This window comes from Puma concolor, chromosome D3 (assembly GCF_028749965.1).
Source record: "Puma concolor isolate L17-30 chromosome D3, mPumCon1.1.hap2, whole genome shotgun sequence".
NCBI classification, from domain to species: Eukaryota; Metazoa; Chordata; class Mammalia; order Carnivora; family Felidae; genus Puma; species Puma concolor.
The window spans coordinates 70,656,815-70,669,382 of NC_141678.1; the positions used below are offsets into that span (position 1 = coordinate 70,656,815).

General features: G+C 46.1%; 1 long non-coding RNA gene and 3 pseudogenes across 1 annotated transcript; 2 read left to right on the forward strand and 2 right to left on the reverse strand.

The window, feature by feature from the left end:
* Positions 1-1,628: 1,628 nt before the first annotated feature.
* On the reverse strand, positions 1,629-2,667 carry LOC147575624 (uncharacterized). The gene is made up of 3 exons (XR_015242750.1): positions 2,557-2,667; positions 2,139-2,302; positions 1,629-1,871 (listed from the first exon to the last, which is right to left on the reverse strand). It is a non-coding gene; the product is annotated as an uncharacterized LOC147575624 (long non-coding RNA).
* LOC112868279 (small ribosomal subunit protein eS6-like) lies at positions 2,186-3,225 on the forward strand (annotated as a pseudogene).
* A 3,269-nt stretch (positions 3,226-6,494) lies between these two features.
* Positions 6,495-6,593, reverse strand: LOC112868481 (U6 spliceosomal RNA; annotated as a pseudogene).
* A 5,376-nt stretch (positions 6,594-11,969) lies between these two features.
* LOC112868353 (large ribosomal subunit protein eL33 pseudogene) lies at positions 11,970-12,415 on the forward strand (annotated as a pseudogene).
* The last annotated feature ends 153 nt before the right edge of the window (positions 12,416-12,568 follow it).

Here is a 12,568-nt window from a genome sequence, read left to right on the forward strand (position 1 = left end):
TATTTTTTTTTCAACGTTTATTTATTTTTGGGACAGAGAGAGACAGAGCATGAACGGGCGAGGGGCAGAGAGAGAGGGAGACACAGAATCGGAAACAGGCTCCAGGCTCTGAGCCATCAGCCCAGAGCCCGACGCGGGGCTCGAACTCCCAGACCGCGAGATCGTGACCTGGCTGAAGTCGGACGCTTAACCGACTGCGCCACCCAGGCGCCCCAAGAATTATGTCTTTAAATGTTCACGTAAAGCCAAAGGCATTTAGCAGAGTATTCTGCAGGGAACAGATTTTTGGTAAATTGAGGGAAGAATGAAGCAACGGAAGGAGAAAAAAGAAGTCTATTGCATACAGGAGAGGCCTTCCTGCATAGAAAAGACCTTTAAGGGAGTATTCAAGAGAACGGGAGGAAGCAGGAAAGAAGAGTAACCTGAATTAAAAGCCAACCCATCAACGAAAGGGATTATGTCTAAACAAGTAAGGGGTGGCAGGGAAGGGGGTGAGGGGTGGGGTGCCTGGGAACATGTTATCTTTATGGGTGATACTTCGTAGGCTGGCTTTGCCTCTTCCCTCACCTGTTGCTTTCAAGTCCACTTTCTGAATGAGTATTTGCTGCCCTTAGAGAAGTCAGAGGTAGGCATATGCAATGACCACAGGCAAGCTTAAACTCTAACAAGACAGATTAATTCCTTCCCTAGAATGTAAGCACTACCTCTCTGAGAGCAATCAACTGACTGGCTCTGAAGCTTTTCTCCACTGCAAATGTGGAGATTTGTTCCTACAACTAAATCACTGGAACATCTTGTTCAGCCAAAGCATTTCTTCTTCAAGGAAACCTATGCCCGTGCTCGGGATGCCAGGCTATTCCTCCCTAACCCAGGACACCATCTTGACAAATCAACTTAGCCTGAGTCAGCAAGGGCGTTGGGCAAACCCTCTGTCTCTGATTGGATGAGAGGTCATGTCATTCACACACTCAGACTACCCCTCCCAACTCCGCGCTTATTTTCCTTTGTCCCTAGCTTGATTTCAACCACTGAGCCCAACAGTCCAGGTCTGCCCCCCGCAAAGACTAGACTGGCCTCACAGAGCCAGCACCTCAAACTCAAGTTGTCCATAATGGAACCCTTCACCTCTTCACACACCAAGTATGCTTTTCCTCATGGTTTCTCAATGCTTGCTAAACATACCTACCTCCCAGGTCAGGAAGCCTCACAGACCTTTCTACTACCCAGCCCCCAAGGCTCTTTCTTTTCTGAGCCAACTCCGATGCTGGAATCTCCTTCCATCGCTGCAAACTCCAGAGATGAAGCCACGTGTCCCCTCTTCATCCCAGGGTTCAAAGAAAACTGAATCCGTTTTCCTAGGTAGGGTTTTTTGGTTTTTGTTTTTAATTTTTTTTAACGTTTCTGGTTCTTTTTTTTTCTTTTGAGAGAGAGACAGAATGTAGCAGGGGAGGGGTAGAGAGAAAGGGAGACGCAGAATCCGAAGCAGGCTCCAGGCTCCAAGCTGTCAACACAGAGCCTGATGTGGGGCTTGAACCCACAAACTGTGAGATCGTGACCTGAGCTGAAGTCGGGTCGCTTAACCAACTAAGCCACCAGGCACCCCCCGAGGAAGGGTTTTATAGTGACTCCCATGGCACAGGAAACATTAGTTCACTATAAATAAACAACGTATAGTTTATAGAATTCAAAAGGTCATAGACTGAAGGGGCTTCCAGCCTCTGTTTCCAAAGGCAGAGCTCCCCACACCTTACCTCTTCCCTCCCTTCTGGCCTGGCCTTCAGCTCAGGAGCATGCAATGCTCACAGAACAGCTAAGCTGCTCTCCATCAAGCTGGTGGTTTGTATTTCTCAGACTCTCTTGTTTCCGGGACTCTGCTTGACAAAAAAAAAAAAAAAAAAAAGATAACTTTCCTTTTTCTTAACATCTTTTTTTTTTTTTAAACCAACTAGTCTTAAAACTTTATAATAACTCCTCCCTCTTCCTCTCAGAATTGCAAGACTCTATCCTCTACCCTTTCCTTTCCATTCCCAGCTCATTGTCCTGGGTTAGGCCCTCTTAATAGTTTAATTAGTCTAGGCTATTGCTCTACCCTCTTAACTGGTCACCCGGTTTCTGATATCACTCTAAATGATACTTACCTCTAGCTCCTTTTCGTGGTGCCTCGGAGGCAGTAGGCAGCCTCACGATGAAGCTGAACATCTCTTTCCCAGCTACTGGCTGCCAGAAACTCATTGCAGTGGACGATGAATGCAAACTTCATGCCATTATGAGAAGCGAATGGCCACAGAAGTTGCTGCTGATGCTTCAGGGGAAGAATGGAAGGGTTACGGGGTCCACATCAGTGGTGGCAATGACAAACAAGTCTTCCCCATGAAGCGGTGTCTTGACCCATGGCCGTGTCCGCTTACTGCGGAGTAAGGGGCATTCCTGCTACCGACCACGGAGGACTGGAGAAATAAAGTGCAAATCTGTTCGAGGTTGCATTGTGGATGCCAGTCTCAGTGTTCTCAACTTGGTCATCGTGAAAAAAGGGGAGAAGGATATTCTCGGACTCACTGATACTACTGTGCCTCGTTGCCTGGGGCTCCAAAGAGCTAGCAGAATCCGCAAGCTTTTCAGTCTCTCGGAGGAAGATGATGTCCACCAGTATGTTGTGGGAAAGCCCCTAAACAAAGAAGGTAAGAAACCTCGAACCAAAGCACCCAAGATTCAGCATCTCGTTACTCCACGTGTCCTCCAACACACACTTCGTCGGCGCATTGCTTTGAAGAAACAGCACATGAAGAAAAGGAAGAGGCTGCAGAAGATGCTAAGCTTTTGGCCAAAAGAATGAAGGAGGCCAGGGGCGCCTGGGTGGCGCAGTCGGTTAAGCGTCCGACTTCAGCCAGGTCACGATCTCGCGGTCCGTGGGTTCGAGCCCCGCGTCGGGCTCTGGGCTGATGGCTCAGAGCCTGGAGCCTGTTTCCGATTCTGTGTCTCCCTCTCTCTCTGCCCCACGCCCGTTCATGCTCTGTCTCTCTCTGTCCCAAAAATAAATAAACGTTGAAAAAAAAATTAAAAAAAAAAAAAAAAGAATGAAGGAGGCCAAAGAATAGCGCCAGGGACAGATTGCCAAGAGATGGAGGCTGTCTTCTCTGAGAGCTTCTACCTCAAAGTCTGAGTCCAGTCAAAAATGAGAGGGTTGTAAGAGGAACAAATAAATAAGATCAGACATCAAAAAATAAAAAATAAAAAATAAATAAATGATACTTGTAAAGCACATTTTGATCATGTCACTACTGTTCCCTCTTACTCCCCTACCCTCAACATTTTTAATAACTCTCTATTGCTCACAGAACAAAGACAAAATTACTTAGCATGGTATTCAAGACTTCCACGTTTGCTCCCCAACCTGCCAGTCTGGTCTTACATTCTCAGACTCTAAATTCCTGCCAGTGCAACAGGCTCTAAGACTTCAAACTCACCTCTGTCTGCAATGCATGTCTACCTGTTAAGATCCTGGCAGTCATCCACACAAAAATCTGCACACAGATGCTTATAGCAGTTTTATTTATAATCGCCCAAACTTGGAAGCAACTAAGACGTTCTTCGGTGGGTGACTGGGTAAATAAACTGGTGCATCCAGACAATGGAATATTATCCAGCACTAAAAATAAACAAGCTATCAAGCCATGAATAGCATGGAAGAAACTCAAATGCATGTTACTAAGTGAAAGAAGCCAATCTGAAAAGACTACACCCTGTATGATTCCAATTATACGGCATCCTCAAAAAGGCAAAACTTTGGAAACCATCAAAAGATCAGTGGTTGGGGCGCCTGGGTGGCGCAGTCGGTTAAGCGTCCGACTTCAGCCAGGTCACGATCTCGCGGTCCGTGGGTTCGAGCCCCGCGTCGGGCTCTGGGCTGATGGCTCAGAGCCTGGAGCCTGTTTCCGATTCTGTGTCTCCCTCTCTCTCTGCCCCTCCCCCGTTCATGCTCTGTCTCTCTCTGTCCCAAAAATAAATAAAAAAAAAAAAAAACGTTGAAAAAAAGAAAAAAAAAAAAGAAAAAAAAAAAAAAAAAAAAGATCAGTGGTTGCCGAGGTGGCCGGGGAAGGAGAGGGATGAATGGGCAGAGCACGGAGGATTTTTAGGGCAGCAAAATTACTCTGTGTGGTACTATAATGATGGATACATGTTACACATGTTTCCTAGTCCACAGAATACGCACACGAAGCATGAACCCTAATGCAAACTATGGACTTCGGGTGATTGTGATGTGTCGATGTACACGCAGATTCATTGACTGTAACAAATGCACCACACTGGGGTGCAATGTTGATAATGGGGCAAGCTGTGCGTGTGAAGGGATAGGCATATATAGGAACTCCTTGTACCTTCCTTTCAATTTTGCCGTGAGCCTAACTCTGCTCTTAAAAAAATAAAGTCTATGAAAAGAAACAAGGAAAAAAAAAAAACTCCTCCAGCTATCTTTCAAGGATCAGATGAAATGATACCTGCTACACCTGCTACCTTCCTAACTTTTCCCTGCCTGAAATGCTTCCCTGGACTCTGGGTCCACCACACTTCCATACACGTGTCCCCGGGCACTTTTTACCTCTCACTTAGTAACTGGTGCACACATTCCGTCTCCTCTTTCAAACGCAATAAAACTCTATAAGGTCAAGAAAAGTGCCGTTGATTTTTATACCCTTTTCAGTGCCTCACACATTCCCTTACATAAACTTACTTAATAAAATATTTGTTAAATCCATTGATGTGCTAGTGGTGATGTTAGTCAACAACTTTTTACAGGTAGATAGCTTCAACTTCAACTTGCAACCTTTTTGAATTTATATACGTTCTGCCAGGAAATTATGTGAATCATTTCTTACGCAATCATGCTCTCAGTCCAGAGGTTAATCCATATGGGGATGAACTTTAGTTACGAATCCAAGTGAGTTCTATTCCAGAAAACTGTGTAATGCCTACTCAACACTGTACATAAGAACCGACTCTTTTGTATTCCTTGTGAGTCAGGGGAGGAAAGGAAACTGGGTGGGTGAGGAATGTATTCAAGGTCCCTAGCAAATGAGGGCAGAGATTAGATTTAGAACATTGCAAGGTTTAGGGAAATGTTTGTATTGAGTCCCTGGGGTATGGTTCTCTGAGCAGTTGGTGAGTCATCCATGAAGGTGCTGATTAATACACAATGAAATTTGACTAGCATCGCACACGCAATGCCAAAGAAAGCCATCTTGTGGACAGATGGCCAGCCTGTTAGTATGGTAGGCAGAAGGGTGAGTTCTGGCCCAGCAGCCAGGATGGCTGGGTTTTAGCTGGTCCTGCCCACTGTGCATCCTCAAGGGAATCATCCACTCATCTGTTTAAGCCTCATTGCCACCTCCGGATAGTGATAAGCACATCAAACTTAGGGAACCATAAGGCCCTTTCTAGCTCTAAAGCTGTGATTTGGAGAAATTCATTCACTCAATGAGTAGACCTTCTGAGCAAGTGCCTTTGTTGCATCCCTAGGAAGTAAAAAAGAGCCTGAAGCCCAAATGGGAAGGGAAAAACTAACACATCTGAAAATAAAAATTAACATCCAAGTTGGGAGTAGAATAGGGAAGGAATAAAATAAGGCCAACTCATGGAGAGTCTGGGGAGTCAGGCTGTGAAATCCCACCTTGACACAGGAGAGGGAGAAGAGGAAGGAGAAAGAACAGAGAATATTGGACTTTGGATTTTATAGAACCTCCCTTTTGTCATCTGAGCCTCGTAGTACCCTGAGAGTTGTATGAGATACAGGGACAGAGCAGGTTCACACTGCACCTCCCCAGATTCCAGCAGATCAAGAACCTAAAATGAGCGAATTAAATGCTTGTTAGACTCTTTATTTTTTAAGTTCTATTTTATTTTTGAGAGGGTAGGAGCAAGAGAGCATGTGCGTGAGCACAGAGGGAGAGGGAGAATCCCAAGGAGGCTCAGAGCTGTCAGCGCAGCGTGAGGTCATGACCTGAACCGAAATCAAGAGTCAGACACTCAACTGCCTGAGTCACCCAGGCGTTCCTGAAGATCATTGCTTCTTTCCACTACCCTGACACAGGGACATGATATAACAATGCTGTTTTTGAAAGAGAAGTCAGGCGGCCATTGGTAAGAATGATGAGCACTGGGAAGAGGAGGGAGACAAAAATGTGACCAGTTAGCAGGGGCAGCAATTCATAAGGGCCAGGGAAGGGTCTTGGTGATACATTCAATATGGGGGATGAAGGAAGAAATCATATTCAGATTCCACTGTTATCTATTGAGCATTTATTAGATTTCTAATTGTATACTTGGGTGCTTTGACACGCCCATTTAATATGGACTTTAGAACAACCATGCAGAGGTACGTTTTATAAGAGTCATTGAGAGAACCACCTGTGGTCTCTGGCTAACAGGTGCTAGTGTGGAATTTGAATCCAGCTGTCCTAACTCCCAGTCCCATGTTTTCTTCATGACATTATGGATCTAGAGACGTGGCATTTACATCTGTGTGTCACATTTGCACAGGGGCCGTGCTAATCTCTGTATCATTTCAATTTTAGTATGTGTGCTGCTGAAGCCAGCACTAGAGATGTGGCATTTGCAGTTGAAAGGAGTGGCTCACAGAGGGTTTGATTTTTGGACCCACAAATAGGAGTCATAGTGAGACATCCATCCAGTTGGAGATGTTCTGTACTGACCTGGCTCAGTCTTGCCTTCCATCCTAACTCATAAACACAGTCCCTCCACGGGCCTGTGACCTTCAGTGCATTTCTCCTCCTGGATCGCGCTGATCCTACCGTCTCTGACAAATGCTCCACTCCACATCTCACTTTCTGCCTGTGACTCCCCAGTTCCCCAGGTTTCCAGTTCTCTTACTCCCATTACAAATGCCTTTGACTTTTTGGAAACATCGGCCTCTTGATCTGTTTCTTTTCTTCCAACCTTTTATTACTTCCTCCAGGTTTCTCCATCTCCCCAAATGACCCTAGACTCCATGGCCGATCCTCTAGATCCTGCTCTTACCAGCACCTTTGATTCCCTTGCACCCCATCCCTCTGTAGCATCTCTCTGACAACACCCCAAGCTTAGCTTAATGTTGTAATCCACCTTCATGCTGACCTAATTGCCAGAAAACAATTTCTCGGTCTTGCAGAGAATACTGTGATCTCCAATGTCAACTGGGCCCTCAGTACCCCGCTCAATCCTTTCCCTGCCTAGGGCCCCTCTCTGTTGCCTCCTACCTCATAGAGAAAATCCCCAGATCACCATGCATGCTCTCCCCATCGCCCTGCTATCTGTAAATCTATTAGTACGTACCCCTCCTCCCTGCTTGTCCTCCCACAACAGAAAATCAGCCATCCCTTCTGCCCAAGGCCAGGTCCCAGCCTCTGCTGCTCCCTCAGGACTCTGCTTCTTCACAGCACCATATGTCACTTCTCTAACTCTGCTGGCCCCTTTCAGCTTCTAAACCTCCTCCCCCTCTCCTCCTTGACCTCCTTGACCTCACCATCGTCTTAGCCTTTGTCCAACTTCTCTTCCCCTGCTTGTCCAAACTTCTCAGAGGAGTCAGTCTCTACATCCTTACCTCGCACTTGCTCCTCAACCCACTGGATTCTGACTTCCACATCCAACTAGCTAATAAAACTACATTCCTATAGAGCTTAAATGCCCTCCTAATTGGTACATATAATTTTAATCTTCCTGGATCTCTCTGCTCAACTAAGCCACCCAGGTGCCCCTGTCGTAACCATTTTTAAGGGTAAGTTCAAGAGTGTTAAGTATATTCACATTGTTAGGTAACCATCTTACAAAATTGAACCTCTGTACCCACTGAACAAGTCTACATTCTCCTCCGTCCCTAGAAGACACCTTCCACTTTCCATGAGTTTGACTACTCTAGATGCCTCTTGTCTTTTTGTGACTAGCTTATTTCACTGAGCTTAATGTCCTCAAGGTTCATCCATGCTGTCGCATGTGTCCGAATTTCCTTCCTTGCTAAACTGAATTGTATTCCACTGTATGGACAGACCACATTTTGTTTATCCATTCATATGTTAATGGACATCTGGGTTGCTTCCACCTTTGACTAATTGTGTGCTATGGACATAGGTGTACAAATACCTCTTTGGGACCCTGTTTTCGTCTCTTTCACATACCTGCACAGAAGCAGTATTGCTGGATCATATCATCTCCTCCATTTTTTAAAGTTTATCATTTCTTCCTTCCTGAAGCTCTCTGCTACACTGTTTCCATGAGACACTGTCCTCACTCTCACTCTCCATTCTTTTTGTGGCCTTCCTTCTCCTTCCTTCCCCATCTCCTTTGAGACCCTTTCAGGGTCTCCCTGTATCCATTTAGAATAACAAAAACCACCTTTCAAAGACAGAGTGTTCGATACAGATTGTTGGTTCCACAAACACTGGAAAGCTGAAAGAGTAAGAAGGGGAAAGGTGGGGCCCAACATTCCGCCCAAGTCAGTAACAGAGGGATCAGTAATTCCCACTTGCACCAAATGGCTGAGGAACAAAGGAAGAGGTGAGGTTGTCCTTCACCACCAAGGCTGGGGACCAGAAGTTCTCAGATACCCCTGCTCTGTGGCGTGGTACTCAGACCCTTGTCTGTGCTGCTCTGCTGACTGATGCTAGTAGCTCTGAGTGAGGCACCTCGGCCGGGGCTGGGAGTGAATGAAGAAGGCTGAAACTGGCACTGTGGCCGTCCTCTGTGACTTTTGTGACTTGGGTGACTGCGATAACGATTAGAAGCAGGAAGAAAGTCCATTCTGCTTCTTCATGCCTTCCTGTTTCCCTTTAGTGGCTCTACAGGCAGAAGTCAGTGGGAATTCATCTGGCAAGGAAGGCTGGCCGTAGCCTGGAAGCACAGTAGAAGGGTGAACGGGGAGCTGAGAGATGGTGCACAAATGACCAGCCCGGGGCTCCAACCTGGGTCCATTGTACTCACTAAGTATACTTCCTAAGTGGCCTAAGCTTTCTAGGTGTAAGCTCTCCCAGTTGCCATGGCTACTTGCGTGTAGGGACATCCAGACCCACCCATCCGATGCTCACCTCTATACTGTACTGAACTTCAGATGCATTGCTTCTTCAGTGGCCTTCCAGAAATCTCCACCCTTGTGGCTTTTGAATTAAACAGGCTAAAAACTGGACTTATTGTCTTTCCTCCTCGGTCTGCTTCTACTCCTCTGTTCTCTGTCTCAGCTGGTGGCCCCACCTATGCCAGTGAGCTTCTCCAGAAGCCTGGGGGGGGGGGAGGTCCCTCTCAGTTGGCTGGCTCCTTAGCCCCCCTGCCCTCTGCTCCATCTGTACCACTGTCCCAGCTCAGGCCTTCACTCAGTCCACCCGTCCACTCCACAACCTCCTCAGTGTTCAGCTGGGTTTTCTTCTTGCTTGGCTGACATACACACAGCTGCCTAAGCGATGGCCTCAAAAGCCCAAAATGGCCACGTCTCTCCCTCTATTAAATAAAACTGTTTGCTAACTCACTCTAGTCCTTCCCTGGTCTGGCCCTGCCTTCTCTCCAGCATCATCTCTTGCCCCCCTCCACCCTGTCGCCCACTCTAGCAATTCTGAATTGCCTGCGCTATGCTATTTCTCCCATTCTGTTCCCTCTGCCTGGAAAAGCTTTCCTCCTCCACACATCTGAGCTAACCCTACTCATCGTTTCAAACCCAGGTCAGATGCACCCCTCCTGCCCTGATAATCCTCCCCAACATGGAGATAAAAAATACTTAAGTCACAAGATATGGCAAGCTGTGAGGCATGCAGAGTGGTATCTCCAGGCAGCACCAGGGTCATAGCCACAGCTACCACTAGACTCCTTAATGGCCCGGTCCTGCTTCCTGGCCACATGCCACTTAGGCCCCCAACATCCCAGCACTTCTGGGCCATTGTCCCTCTACCTTCTTGTAAAAGCAGCTCCTCCTGTGAAGTTTCTATCTATACCTTTCCCTCACCACCGACGTCCAATCACCAGGCCCCATAGTTTCTGCCTCCTACACATTTCTCAAATACGTCTGCTTCTCCCCATCTCTATTGTGGCCCCCGAGACCAAGCCATCCCTAACTTCCATCTAGGACGTGGCTATAGATTCTCTCCTCATTGGCTCCTGCCCCCTCTCCAGTCTATTATCCCTCTGTAGCCAAACTGACCTTTTCTGAATGGAAATTTGATCTTGTCAGCTACCAATTTAAAAACTGTTGGATTATTGGCCTTTTTTTTTTTTTTTTTTTTTTTTTAAGATAAAGACTAAACTATTTAACTGCAAGGCCCTGCAAATCACCGCGTACCTACCCCTCTCAGCGCATCACCTTAGCCCTTTGGCAAAGCCCTTTGGCAAATTCAATCAGCCCTTTGGCAAATTCTCCTTCCTCTGAGTCATCATATACCTGACTACTCTTTCCTCACTTTGCCTATTTTCTACTCAGCTTCAGGCCTCATTGAAGTCTAGCTTAAGTGTCAGCTCAGGAAAGCCCTCGTCAATTTCTCAGTTTACCAGATCTCTCTATTAAACGCTCTCTGGCGTTTTGCGCTTACCTCTTAGTAGCACCTGTCGCAATTGTAAAATTGCATGACCCATTTAATGTCTCTTTCTCCCACTTGGTAAGACTGTAGGCTCCATGAAGACAAGGACCAGGCTTGCCTTGCTCATTCTTACGGTCTTAGTACCTGGCTTTATTTGTAGGCCCTTGCTACTATTTGTTGATTTAATGAATGTGAATGTTTGTTGAATTAAAATGAGTAAGTTCCCTCACCCCAGTCCCAGATGGGGTAGGTGTCTCTTCTCCGCAACCCCGTTATACACTGTAATACGCATTTCTATTATTGCACTGACATAAGTATCTGTACAGGTGTCTGCTCCCACCTCTCTTCATTCTTCAGTCTTTCACCTGTTACCCACTCGGCCTCCTGAACACTCCCTCAGGGTAGAGACAATTAATTAATCAAGTGTTCATTTGAAAGCAAGTAGGCCCTCAAGGGGCGCCTGGGTGGCGCAGTCGGTTAAGTGCCCGACTTCAGCCAGGTCACGATCTCGCGGTCCGTGAGTTCGAGCCCCGCGTCGGGCTCTGGGCTGATGGCTCAGAGCCTGGAGCCTGTTTCCGATTCTGTGTCTCCCTCTCTCTCTGCCCCTCCCCTGTTCATGCTCTGTCTCTCTCTGTCCCCCCCCCAAAAAAAAAGTTGAAAAAAAAAAAAAAAGAAAGCAAGTAGGCCCTCTAAAAGTGTTTCCGGAGTGAATGGAAGCTCGGGGAAGAAAGGGTAGGATCAAAGGTGAAAATTCACAGCAGAGGACACAGATACCATCACAGTGGATTGGTTTAGCTTTGAACCTCAGGGATCACCCTTCATAACGTGGCAGCAGGAAGAAGAGACAGCAAAGGTGAGGCCAACGATCCAGAGTATTATGCCCAAGAAGCCAAAGGAAGTGTTTCAAGAAGGAAGGGAAGGCCAGTTGGGTCAAATTTTGCCGAAACAATAAGGAAGTTGAGGACTAAAAAAAAAAAAAAAAAGTTTGAATTTCACCGAAGAAAAAAAAGAGGATGTTTTGCACAGTTTTAATAAAGTTATGGAGAAGGAAGCCAGACTATAGGCTATACGGAAGGGACTGGTTTCACAGGAGAGAGCAGAGCTGCAGGCTGTTTGTTAAAGGGCTTACCACCTTGGAGGCAAGTCAAGCTCTCCCATTTGGACAGTGTAAAATGAGCTCCAGAACGTTCCTTCTCACATTTTCTTCTCACTTCTCCTTTCCTCCCTAATAAGTACACACTGGGCTGAATTCATGACTGAACAGTTTGATTTCCCTTTTCTCATTGTTGGCATGTTTTTTGAATGTTATTTTCACAGCTGGCATGAAATAAAATTCTATTCCTTTTCCACACTTAACGTAAGGATGACAGTTGCTTTTCATATCTTCTTCAGAAAATGTGAGTGAAATATAAAAATACGACACGTCGCTCTCTCCGCCATCTTGGAACCTGTGGAGGTGTGCGGGTAGCAGGACTCCTGAAATGACAAATATGTCTGGAAGGCTGTGGTCCAAAGCCGTTTTTGCTGGCTATAAGTTGGAGTCTCTGGAACCAGAGGGAGCACACAGCTCTTCTTAAAATTGAAGGTGTTTATGTTCTAAATGACACTGGATTCTATCTAGGCAAGAGATGGGCTTGCATGTACAAAGCAAAGAACAGCACAGTGACTCCTGGTGGCGAACTGAATAAAACCAGAGTAATCTGGAGAAAAGTAGCTAGTGCTCATGGAAACAGTGGGATGGTCCCAGCCCAGTTCTGAAGCAACCTTCCTGCTAAAGCCACTGGCCACAGAATCCGTGTGATGCTGTACACCTCAAGGATTTAAACTAACTGAAAAATAAATTAATAAAGGTGCAGAGTTGTTCTCTTGTATTTTTGTTTAAAAAAATGAACAAGTCATTTTTCTTCACAAAAGGAACTCGGATACATTCTTCTACCAAGAAAAAAAATTGTAAAATGCATTTAAAAAAGTCATCACGGTAGGCTTTCAAAAATATATTCTAGAGCAATTACTCCAAGAGTAAG